The following is a 13534-nucleotide window of genomic DNA, read 5'->3' as shown; positions in this document are numbered from 1 at the left end:
TGAAATGGCCATGAAGAGGTGACTGGAACAAGTTCATTCTTCGGGCGATGCGTGTTGGGTGCGTAGAGCTGACAAGACCTGCATTTTCTGATGTATGCCAGCGCATCCGTATGCATCCCCGGCCAAAATTATCCCGCGTTGTTTAGCTTAGCTACAACAGCGCGTGGACCTGCGTGTACTCCACAGATGCCTTCGTGTACTTCCCTTAGGAGGTAGTCAGCATCTTGGTTGTCCACACATTTTAAGAGTGGGCCAAGAAAGTTACGTCTGTAAAGGATGTCATCGATGAGTTGATAATTCAGTGCTTTACAGCGTAGTTTTCTTGCCTGTGTTTTTGACTCTGGTAGTGTACCTGCCGCAAGGTATTTTATTATTGGTGTCATCCACGTTTCTGTGCTGGTTTGGATGACACAAATTTCCTTGTGCGGGACCGAAGGTGCCTCGAGGAGTTCAATGCGGATGTCCTTTCCCAAGTGGGTGAAGGCTAATGATGCAAGCTTGCTTAACGCATCCGCAGATTTGTTTTCACTACGCTTGACGTGTATGACTTTGCAATCGTTAAAATCGCGCATAAGGGTTTTTGCTTGTGCGAGGTACAGGGCCATTGTGTCGTTCACGGCCGTGTACGTCCCGTTGATTTGATTGGCTACTAACATGGAATCCACGTGGGCTTCCAAGTGTTTCACTCCCATCTTACGCGCAATTCTCAGCCCGGCCAAGAATGCTTCATACTCGGCTTCGTTATTCGTACTTGGAAAATCCAGTCGAATAGCGTAAGTGTATTCTTGGCCTGCTGGGTTGGTTAGTTACAGCCCTGCGCCTGATCCCTCGTTACTGGCTGCTCCATCAGTGTAGAGTCGCCAGACATCATTGATGTCCTGTGCTGGAGAGGGTTGAGCCTCTTCCTGGCACTCTTTTTCCCGCGATGCAGGAACTTCCGCAATAAAGTCGGCCAAAACCTGGCCTTTTATGGCTGGTCTTGGCTTATACTTTATCGCGTATTCCCCCAACTCAATTGCCCATTTGGCTAGGCGTCCCGATAACTCGGGTTTGCGTAGAACGTTTGCAAGTTTGAAGTTGGTGAGAATGGTGATTGGGTGACCCTGGAAATATCGTCTTAACCTGCGTGAAGCGTGTATAAGTGCTAAGACTAATTTTTCGAGGGTAGAGTACCGGGTTTCTACGTCTGTTAGGATACGGCTGACATAATAGATTGGCATCTGGATGCCTTTCCGTTCAACTAGCAGGACCGCCCCGGTTGCTCTATCTGTTGCTGAAAGGTATAGGATTAATCCCTCCCCCGCTTCTGGTGCTGTGAGCGTTGGGAGTTCGATCAAGTATGACCGAATCTCCTGAAAGGCTGCTTCCGCTTCTGGTGTCCAGCGGAAGTGCGTTTTCTTTAAACAGTTTCTCAACGTTGACACGAAAGGGAACGACTTATCCGCGTGGTTTGCCAAAAAGCGATTAAGTGCGACTAGTCGTCCATTCAGTGTCTGAGCCTGTTTGATGGTAGTAGGTGATTCCATTTTGATAATGGCTTCGACCTTTTCAGGGTTCGCTCTGAAGCCATCTTTAGTGACGATGACCCCCAAGAACTTCCCTTCTTCCATTCCAAAGGCACACTTGCTCGGGGTGAGCTTCATGTTTATCTTCCCAAGCGTGTTGAAAGTTTCTTCGATGTCTTTCAACATCGCTTCTGCGTCAGGGCTTTTGATGACCAAGTCATCCATGTAGACTTCCAAGTTCCTCCCAATTTGGGCATGAAACTGGTTGTCCATCAGGCGTTGGTATGTGGACCCGGCATTCTTAAATCCAAATGGCATCATTTGATAACAAAATGTGCCATCGGGCGTCCGAAAAGCGGTTTTGTCCTGATCATCAACGGCCATGTGGATTTGATGGTACCCCTTATACGCATCCAGGAAGCATTTAAGGCGAAACGGTGCTAACGAATCCACCTTAAGATCAATTTCGGGTAACGGATAACAATCTTTGGGGCATGCTTTGTTTAAGTCCTTGAAATCTATGCACATGCGCCATTGTTTGTTATTCTTCGGTACCATAACGGGATTTGCAACCCATGTTTGATATCTGCTAACGCGTATGATGCCTGCGTCAAGGAGTTCCTTGACTTGGGTTCTACACGCGTTAGTTTGTTCTGGCCCCATTACTCTGCGCTTTTGTACGACTGGCGTAACAGCCGGATCGCACTTGAGCTTATGCTCTGCCTTACTTCGGGGTACACCAGTCATGTCAGCTGGTTTCCACGCGAAGATGTCAGCGTTTTTCTGTAGTAAGCGTTTGAGTAAGGTGCGTGTGGGATCAACAACTGTTAGGCCAATGGTAACGGCCTGGTCAGGGTATTTGCCGTTGAAGGCCCATCTTTCCGGTTCGGTGATGGTTGGTTTAGCCATCTTTGGTTTGGGTTTAGATGAGACAGATGCGATGCATACCTGGGGAATGCCGGTGATCATCGCTACACCCTCAGCTGTTGGCCATCCCATCATGCCGTGGACTGAAGATACCACGGCGTTGAATCTTGCCATCCCGTCTCTTCCGAAGAGAATGCCGTATGTGTGATGTGGCTTCCTCATCACGACAAAATCCACGTCTTCTGTGCGTGAGTGATTCCCGTCCGTAAGAGTGACGGGGAAAGATAGGATACCAGGGGGGTGTTTGTGCTGCCGTCGAACCCTTCCATCGAGGCGTAGATCGTTTCCAGGCGTTCCTTGTCTTCGTCATCTAGCTTGTCGAAGAACTGCCTGTACATCACCGTTAACGAGGCGCCGTTGTCAGCAAGAGTGCGAGAAGTGATGTAGTGCCCCAGCTGGCTTTTGATGACGATAGGGCCTTCTTTGCTGGGTCCTCCTGGCACTCGCGGGAAGCGCACCTCAGCTTCCTTCCACGCGCATGGTTCTGTCGCTCGCCTTTTTCTTCCTCTGATGTTGCCATGAACCATGTTGATGCTGATGTCAACGGGCTTTCGTCCGTTGCCTCTGTACCGGTTATCATTCCTTCCTCCCTTCTTGATTGATGCCACAAGGTGTGCAAGTCTTCCATCCTTGACGAATGTTTCAACAATATCCTTCAAGGATGTACACTCCTCCGTACTATGACCTTTTGTCCCGTGGAAGTCACAGGATTTGCTTTGATCCGCATTAGGTCGCTGCCGGATCATTGGAGCTTTTGGCCATGGTAGTTTTTCGGTGGCAAATATCTCCGTGACGCTTTTGGTGAGTGGCGTCCACCGGTGTTTTTAGCTTGAAGGGTGTGTGTTATCCCTTTCGCCAACAAGAGGGCGAGAGCTGGATGAGGTGTCAAAGTTTACCCTTGACTGCCAAATACCTAGCTTCCTCTTTTTGTTCTGCCGGGCGATCCGAACATTGTTTTCTCTAGTCCTTTGCGTGTAGAGGTGTGTACTCTGGGGAAGATCCCTTCCCAGTTGCTTCTCCGTCTCGGCAAAGCGCTTGGCCGCCGTCATGATGGCATCCCATGTGGATGGCATGCCGTCCTTACCCGTCAATGTGCGGATAAGCTCTGGGTATTCGGCGCCCTGGATGAAAGCGGCGCGAACAAGATCTTCACTTATGTTGCCCAGACTCAGCTTTTTGGAGTTGAAGCGAGTGATGAAGTTTAGTAAAGATTCATCCTCCTCTCTAACGCAGTTGAGGATCGTCCACTGTTCTTCAGTATATTTCCTCTGTTGGCTGAAGTGTTGGCTGAACTTGTTCTGAAAGTCCGCCCAATCATAGATGTGGTGGGCCGGTAAACGATCGAACCATGCCCTGGCCGCTCCAACCAGAGTCATCTGGAACATATAACACCACATGGGTTCCGTCCAGTTACTGACGGTTGCCCCCGCAATGAATCTGTTCAAGTGGTCGTCTGGGTCGGATAGACCATCATAAGTGCCGATGTTGGACATTTGTTTGGCACTTCTCGGGGCGATTGCTTCCGCAATGTCCCTTGCAAACTTTGACTTTCCTGCATTTGCAGCAGTTGGTCTAAAGGTTTTGGAGAAGTCACGTGGGTTTCTCCCCGCGTTCGTTGGTTTAAAGGTTTCTCCAAAATTCCTTGTCGGTTGGAAGTCCGTTCCCTTACGCTTCCCTTTTGCCTTATGGCGAGGGTTTGCGTCGGTATCGGATTCTTCCCGCTCTTCGTCCGAGTACTCGCACTCACTGTTCATGTTGAGATGTTGGCGAGTACTGCCGAATTCGTCAGCCTGTTGAAGTGAACGCAAGCGTTCATCCAACTCAGCTTGGAACTCTTTCTGCCGTGCTTCGGCCCACGCCTTAACTTGATCGAATGTTTGGCGAGGGACCCTCGTCCGTTTCTCCAACTGGGCATCAGTGAACCCCAGTGAAATATTGTTTACTGCACTTGTCCCGGCTTGGGTAACCGGGGTAGTGTTCGTAAAATCTGTATAACCGCCGGTGTTCCCCCCAGTTACTGGGGTTGTGGTCACCGGGGTTTCTTGGTCACTTACTGGCCTTGGGACCGGAGTAACGTTAACCATTTCTTCAGAAATTTTGAAAAAACTAAGAATTAGTTCTAGCTTTTATGCACGGATGGCGCCAATGAAGAAACACTAATCGACCCCGGGCAGATTACGGATAATCTGGGGGTTAAGTAATGTTTCCTACGAGGATGAGGTCCAGCAAAGAAAGTTGTTCTTCAGGTAACCTGCAAAACACACACCGTAAGCTCGTCACTGAGAAGGGGGGGTTCCTCCTTGTGACCACCCTCCGGCGTGAGAATCAGACTAGATTGCTCTGAATATAAGTGTATATTAAGAGATTGCTAGAGAATATAAGATAATGAGATATCAGATGATGTCCTTACCATTCCAAGGTGTTGGAGTATTTATAGCCGAAGGTAGGTTTCCAAGAAGGTACAGCCGGCTGAATAGTATTCCTGTTCTACCAACAGTGGGCTACGCACAAGCCATGCTGGTTGGTGGATAGGCTGTGGCCGATAGTGACAAGGCCGGCTGTATACTGTTCCTTTACTGCCGGCTATGCACTGTTCCACCAACTGTAGGCTACGCACGTCCCATAGTAAGGGTTGGTGAGTAGGCAGCGGCTAATAGTGACAAACAGTACTAGAGGGTGCTCCTCCTCGTACTGTTGTCGGTGAGCTGTCACCCTGTGATTGGTTCATGGGCTGTTTTGGTCAGATCGTCTGTTTTGCCCATACATTGGCAGGTATAGTACAAAAGATCTTCCAGAAGCATATGGACTGGCTCATTTGGGCGGGAGTATTCCCGCCTTGCTCATTCCTTCAGGTGACATTACTGAAGTATCGAGTTAGTGCCTTGTGCGTGTAGCCTTGCTATCAGTGCGGGTAGCCTTCCCTGATGTCTTGTATCCGCAACTGCGGGAACAAGCGGGGTACTTTACCATTGGGAGGCTTTCCCTGCGGGAACAGCTGGCGTACTGCGCGTAAGGTCTTCTCTGAGCATGGTGGGTCCTGCGGAAGCAGTTGGTCGTTGCGCAGACGTCCCTCTTCAATGTGAGTCTTGCGGGTCCAACTGGGCTCTGCTGGGACCTACCTCTTCACTTGCTTAATGACAAATACCACCCATTGCTATCAACTTGTTACGTCCTTTTCCGAAATTAATTTCCATGTGCTCGTCTTCCCCTTATTTATGAACTTTACAATCATCATTCATTAAGTTGCTTCACTTAGTGCATAGCCTGCCCTATGAAGAATAAGTGTAGGTGACTGGCCGTCGGAAATACGATCATGAGTGATCTGATTTTGCGAGAGATCACAGGCAGAATAATTAGTGACGGGTTTTATCTACAAATACTGGATGATCGTTCACATACGTATTTTGAGACATGTTACTGACTGATTTCAAACATACGTATTTTGATGCTCATTCAATGGAGAGTGTTGATAGTTTTTATGACGATGATACTCATTTGTTATTTGTGTATTAATCACTAATGGAAAGCTATCATAATTCTACTTGGATGTACTCTTAGATAAGATGCATAACACATGTTGTGTCTCCATTGCGTGCAACACCATGGTATTAATCTTATTTGTCAAATGGAGGTTGCTATCAATGCCAACTTTACGCCCTTCTAAAAAATATAGAGTATTTTAAGCTTAATAATTTAAAAGGTTCTAATTGCAAAAAAAAAAAAAATTAAACATTCTTTCGATACTTTCATCTCCATGAGAGAAAAAAACATGTGTTATAATAGTCCATTCTTTTGTACGACCTTATCCCTTAGATTTTTTACTTTACTTTCTTCTCCATGTACTGATGGAGTATTGACGGGTTTTAGACGACGATACTCATTTCTATAGTAATGGAAACCTATCATACTTCTAGCATAAGATGCATAACGCATATTAGAAGACTTGTAATAGAGAAGACTAGCTATCATGGAAAGATTGAGTAAACTAAAATACCAAAAATACATTGTTTTATGTTAAAATGATGTTTTTTCATGTATTCGATGCTTGTGATACCTTGGTCACTAAAGATGTGTACAATATGATTATTTAAGACTTAAGAGAATCATGAAATAAGATTGAATATGGTAACGAAATAAGAAAGTTCGAAAGTAAATGACAAATATTACATAAGTTGAAGATGTTGAAATATGGATGAGTGATGATAACGGAGTCAGTTCATAGTTCAATTATCCCCGCCTAACATAATACCACAAATCAAGAGCTCAACGTATACGACCTTAGAAAAGGTAATACGATGGAAGCCCATGACACAGCCTATGGAGGGAAAAAAAAGAGAGGCGATGTGATTAGTGAGAAATCCAACGAAGAATAGTAAGAGCAACTTTTCCTTGCTAATAAAACTAGCTAACATGTAACAACAAAGAAAGTAGTCTCGGGGCTCCAAGGAAAGCCTACTAGGAAAGATACGTATCCTTGCCCGAAGCAGCCTTTTTTATTTAAGACGAAGACACGTTATAAGTACATCATATGATCTAACTATTTGCAAATTAATAAACTCATTATTCTATCAACACTCTACTTATCAATCACATTATAAATCGTTTAGACTGTATTTACATCACCAGCTTAGTATAAAAAAATTCTTAACTACTTGTTATGCAAAGGAAACATTGTTTACCATGTGTTTTTCACTTTTCAAGTACTGACCGATTAAAAGAAGTTAATTACCACATGTTAATCTTTATCATCTAACTATCTAAGGTAAATGTGAACTTTATATCGTTGTCAATCCATATGTATTTTGGATTTTTATTATATCGTTAAAATTCCTAAGCCACATACTCATCAACCTGTCGGTGCATACCGTTTCATGTATCTTATTATATTCTCAATACATCGTATAATTCGAAATAAAATTAAGGAATCAAGTAAATACTTTATTCTGTTTTCATGGGAGTCTCACACATCGCTCAAACGTAGAATCCATTTTAGTTACATCACTTATAGCCACGTGCCTCTCACATGATCATTAGTTGCATTGATACCTACAACGTGTCACCTCATTAATATGCTTGTCCCCACCCTTGGTCTAGCTTGCTTCTCGTTGTATTCGGTCGTATAGACCATAGATCGTTGAACCGACGTACTTTCCGGTATGGTGTATCGTAGGGGTCGCAATCTTGACCCAAACTATTTTAAATGGGTTAATTAAGGTTGTTTTAAAATTTTTATGGGTTGATTTTGGTTATATATATTTGAATTAAATGAGTCACTTAAAACTTTACATTCTTATTTTCAGGTTAAAATGATCGATAACAGGTTAAAATGATCGATAAATTTAAATATATGGGTCGATGTAGGTTAGTGTCTTAAGGAAAAGTGGTGGGTTCGGGTTGAAATGGGATTTGAATTGGAATGAGATCAGTACGGGTCTTGGCTCGGATCAGATTTCGTGCCGACACGAGTTTTCGCACTGGGCAGGTTGGGTTTCGGTCTCTTTCGATTTTTCGCACTGGACGGTCGATTTTGGTTTTCTGTTTCGTTTTGGTCGGGTTTTTCAGTTTCATTTCTGTCCGGTTTGAGTTTTTTAGTTTCGGTTTGATCTTTTTTAAATTTCGATCAATTCGGTTCAGTTTTGGTTTTTGGTTTCGTTTTCATCGACTTTCGGTTTCGGTTAATTTGTCGGTTTTTTCTTTTGATGAACGAGAGAACGACGAAAATATTTTAGTTTTTTTTACATTTTTCGTTTTTATTTATATTTTGAGATATAATTTTTATTGTGTTTTATTATTTTTAAGGGTTTTTGATCTTAATAAATACCCTAAAAAATAATAAAAAATAATAAAAAAATCATAACTTAAAATATAAAACAAAAACAAAAAAAATAAAGAAAACTAAAACGTTTCGTCCGTTGTCCACGTTAAAAAAAACGACCCGAAACTTGTTTTGACCTGTTCCGACCCGAACCCGTTCTGACCCAAACCTGTTGACCGTAACCCGTTCCGACCCGAACCAAAACAACCTTTTTTTATTGCCCTATTCCGACCCTAACCCGTTTCAACCCTAACCTATTCTGATCCATGACCTGTTTCGACCCGACCCAACCCATTTGCCACCCCTAATGTAGCGGTATGTAGCCTGAGTTTTTAATAAATACTCGGCTTAAATTCTTACAGACAACATTTTAGGAGGAGCATGAGTGGCTCAATGAAAAAAGACTGGGGGTCTTTGTGATATTCAATTTGATTATAAGTAGTGTTACAAAAATCCAGACTAGGCACCGATTAATCCCCGATTAATCATTAGTTCTCACTTCACTGTTTAACTTTGTGCTAGTCGGCTAATAAATCGGTCAATGGTCAAATCCGGCAAAAATCGACGATTTCGGGGAGATTCCGACCAAAATCGCGGTTTCCAGCGAGATTCCGACCAAAATCAATGGTTTCCGGCGAGATTCCAACAAAAATCAGCAGTTTCTGGTGAGATTCCAACAAAAACCAGCGATTTCCAGTTAGATTCCAGCCAAATTCTAACCAAAATATGTTTGTGTTTGGATAAAACTGAAAATTACATATAAAAATGTGTGAGTGTGCATATAAAACTAAAAAGTATACATTAAAATCAGATCCGATTAATCCCGATTTATCTCGATTAATCCCGATTAATCCCGATTAATCGTTAGTCCCCACCTCACCGCCCGACACCGACTAGCGATTGTACAACACTAATTATAAGGACGTTCGGGTTTTATCACTAGTGAGCCTTCGAGCGGGTAGGTTTTATACGAAACTTGAGACAACTTGATGTGGTAAAGAGCTCCGTACGGTTTGGTTAGATCAGTTGCCGATGACCTTTTTCTCACTGGGTCACCATGTACGTAATAACTAGACAATTCTTTGTTTTTGTTAAAAAAATATAAAATTGTTGAAGTGACACGTGTGAGTAAAAGCTAGATTCTTACTCTTGGCAACCGGTAACCAGCCGGGCACGCCATTCCATATGCCTCAGTGGCTCTACTTCCCCTTGTTACATAAATTACCCAAGATTTTATGCTAATGACTTAACTACCCATTGGTTATTATACTTACAATATCAAAATAAAATTATATTTGAAAACATTTTTAATTTAAATTTTACTTTTTGTTGTACCTATCCATCTTTTTGGGTTTATCCTGATCTGTGTTTTTGTGGTCCTTTTACTTTGGCACGGTTCTTACAATTGTTTTTTGTCGTCTAGATGACAAAATGAATGTATCTACAAGTATCGGATAATAAAATCTTGGTTAGAATAATTTTGGATGGATGTAAACCTCGTAATTTTTACAAAGTATTTATTTTATTTTCCTTTACGTTTTATCATGACTACAAAACTAGTAGTGGAGTTTTTTTAGTCAGCTCAAATATAAAAAGTTGAGTGATTGATATTTTAAGCATGTTACTTTATCAAGTTTTCAACATCAATAGATTTTCTACAGCAGAACCCCAAATATGTAGTTACATTTGTTTGTAACTCAACACACGGGTGTTATATTTTGATGTTTAAAATGTCGGGAGTAAAAAAGCGCACCTTTCCGTCTAGTTGATTTGGCCACTAAAATAATTAATAATATTCAAAACTCATATCCCAAAAAGCGTTCTCTTATATGGTTAAACTGATTTAATGCCTAACTTATTTCTCTCTCCATTGGCATGTTGTCGTCTAGTGGTGTTGCGATATGTTCACCATCAAATGACTAGTCGTGTTTAAGTACAGACAATGTATACATATTTAAAGATTAAGAGAGATAAAAGGTGTGAACTTCATTTCTTATATGTGAATTCGTCGGCAGCTGAACAGATCGTCGATCTGATTCAGGTTGAGCACTAGGGGGCTAGGATTTTTAACTTTTTGTTGTAGTTTTATTCTAAAAAATATTTAATTTCATTTCTTTTATTATTATTACTATGTAAACAGATTTCACCATATCCATATAATTAACTAAAAATAACTAATCCTCTCTTATTTTCATTTAATAAATACTTTTTTATATTTGTATCATAATCTATTTTTTTTTCTTTTCTTCACTCAAAACCATTTTCAGTGAGTATTATAAAAATCATACAGCATGAACAGTAAAAACCTATATTTAACCTTCTCATATAACCTTTTTTTTTCTACTCACAACCACTTATAATCATATCATATAATTTCAAAAACCGGAATAGGCTAAAAATGCTTTAAAATGATAGAAATGTTTTGTGATGTAGTTTGGCCAATTGTAGTACTTGGAGGTTGATTACATAATTATTTAAAAAATCAATAGTCTGACTGACTACACCCTATATTTTCTCAACAAATAATTCAATCTTTCCATTTCAACCACCCTAGAATCATCCAACGCGTGTAATCAATAATATTCAATCTAACCCCACCTTTTTCTCCGGCCACACTCCGCCGGAAACCACCATAAACCACCACAATATTTCTCATGCTTCAACCGGAATTAGATCGGAAAAACTCCTTCACCTCTCTTAAACCTTATCTCCCTCGAACATGGCTCATCTTCTTAATATTATTCCTCCAGCTCCTCCTCCTCTTATCCACTCGCAACTTCCACACTTCCACCGTCATTCAACCACCCGTTGTCGCCACCGCCGTACACGGTAACGACAACAACGACAAAAACAAGGGCAACGACAACAACAACAACAACAACAAATGTCCATACGGTAAGATATATGTTTACACCATGCCACCTTTTTTTAACACTGAGTTGTTAGAAAATTGTGACGAGTTAAACCCATGGGGTTCTCGTTGCGATACTTATTTAAATAACGGCCTTGGCCCCACCGCTACAAGGCTAGCTGGGATAATTCCAGCTAGCCTTGTAGACGCGTGGTTTTGGACGGATCAGTTCGCATCCGAGATTATTTATCATAACAGGATGTTGAACTATCCGTGTAGAACGCTGGACGCGGAATCTGCGACAGCGTTCTACATCCCATTCTACGCCGGACTTGCCGTCGGGAAATATTTGTGGACGGAGAAGTACACGGCTGAGGACAGGGACCGACACTGCCGGATGATGGTTAAGTGGGTTCATGAACAGCCGTATTGGAAAAAATCGGACGGGTGGGATCATTTTATCACGATGGGACGAATTACGTGGGATTTTCGTCGGTCGAAGGACGAAGGGTGGGGTTCCCGATGCATATATTTACCTGGTATGAGAAACATAACGCGTCTTTTAATAGAGCGAAACTCGTGGGACTATTTTGATGTTGGGGTTCCCTATCCCACTGCATTTCACCCCACCTCACCCTCAGATGTTGCCACTTGGCAGGATTTTGTTCGTACACGTGCACGCACCACGCTCTTTTGTTTTGCGGGTGCGACACGTGGACTTATCAAGAATGATTTCCGTGGGCTCTTGTTAAACCAATGTTACAACTCGTCGGGTTCGTGTCGGGTTGTGGATTGTGGCGGGTCGAGATGCTCGAACGGAACCTCGTTGATACTTGAGTCGTTCCTCGGGTCGGATTTTTGTCTTCAGCCGCGTGGGGATAGTTTCACGCGACGGTCGATATTCGACTGTATGATTGCGGGTTCGATTCCGGTTTTCTTCTGGAATCGAACTGCTTACTCGCAGTACGAATGGTTCTTGCCGACCCAACCCGAAAGCTATTCGGTTTTTATAGACAAAAAAGATATTATAAATGGGAAATCAATAAAAGGAGTTCTTGAAAATTTTCATAAAGATGAAGTTACAAAGATGAGAGAAAAGGTTATAGAATATATTCCAAGAATTGTGTACGCAAAACCACATGAAGGCCTTGAAGGTATGAAAGATGCATTTGATGTGGCTGTGGAGGGTGTTTTGAATAGAATCAAGGAACAAGGACAAGAGGGGTTCAAATGGTAATTCATATGAACATTTTATATATTATTTAAGTTTATGATGATTAATGTGAAGCTTGATGATCATGATCATTGGTGATGGTAGAAATTAGTTGTATAGATATACAACATATGGCATATGAGTGGAGAGTGATGATGGTGAAGATGTGTACAATATATAGATGATTTGCTACAAAGTAGATAGCAATAATAGTGATGAACATTGTTATATATTTATTATCGTCATTATTCTTGTGTGTGTTGTTAGTTCTAGCTTGTTTAATTTACATTTTGACAGTGTTTATGGTAAAGTTTTATAGCCTATTATAAATGGGATTAAATGCAAATAAATATTGAGAAACATGTCACTAGTAAACATGTGATTGATGCATGTGATTGTCACTTTACTCGTGTTAAATCTACCCTCGTCTTAAAATGAATTGTTGAGATTTATTTCGTTTTGATCTTTTGCGCATCTTTCCTGATCTAGCTTTTCTTTTTAAATTGTTAGGGTTATAGAGATTGAAGCCATGGTTTTGTTTTAAAACGTTGTATATGTTTCAATATAACTTAAGTGTCCAATGTCCACATTTCTTACGTAATGCCACAATAGCTTTAGTAAAAACAATCCAACTAACTAAAACAAATGACAAAGTTGAAATTTTATCTCTCCCAATTCACTTTTCATATATATTTTGCTGCTTATTACGATTAATCATTAGTCCATACCCCATATCCCGACTAGCGTATGATGATTTCTAGTATAAATATAATACCTTTTTGTTTTTTGATGTGTTCTCTGTAAATATGATGAAAGAGTGGAAATCGGTGCATTATTGGCCATCAACTAAGCCAATGTTACGTTTTGAAAACCCTGTTAAACTCACGGACTTTGTGACACCTGCTTTTTCAAGACCCAAGTTATTAAAAATAAAAATAAAAAATGAATATCATGATTTGTATTGAGGTTTACATGGCTTTATGTTGTTTTCTTCTATGATGGTTTAAATTTTTTAATTTACGAGAGGATACAATAAGCAAACAAAATATGACATATCAATTGTCAAATGATCGTTGTTGTTTGTTTTGTGCATGAAAGACCGGTACACTAGCTAGTCTGAATCTATTAGGGAATGACCTCAATGATTTGCGAAGTGTATAGATGGTTTTACATATTGAACGCGTCACCGATGAAAAGCGGTTCTTGCTCTCCTGATGAATCTA

The 13534-nt window shown here is 41.4% G+C and overlaps 1 pseudogene; it reads left to right on the top strand.

Annotated features, from left to right (window-relative positions):
- Window positions 1–10668: 10668 nt before the first annotated feature.
- On the top strand, window positions 10669–12451 carry LOC143627089 (xyloglucan galactosyltransferase XLT2 pseudogene; annotated as a pseudogene).
- Window positions 12452–13534: the final 1083 nt, after the last annotated feature.

Source organism: Bidens hawaiensis, unplaced genomic scaffold (genome assembly GCF_021521415.1).
Source record: "Bidens hawaiensis isolate Kalapana, Puna unplaced genomic scaffold, B.hawaiensis_p1.1 tig00004595_1, whole genome shotgun sequence".
Taxonomy (NCBI): Eukaryota; Viridiplantae; Streptophyta; class Magnoliopsida; order Asterales; family Asteraceae; genus Bidens; species Bidens hawaiensis.
The sequence above is the reverse complement of the archived record's forward strand: the minus strand, read 5'-3'. Positions and strand labels throughout refer to the sequence as shown.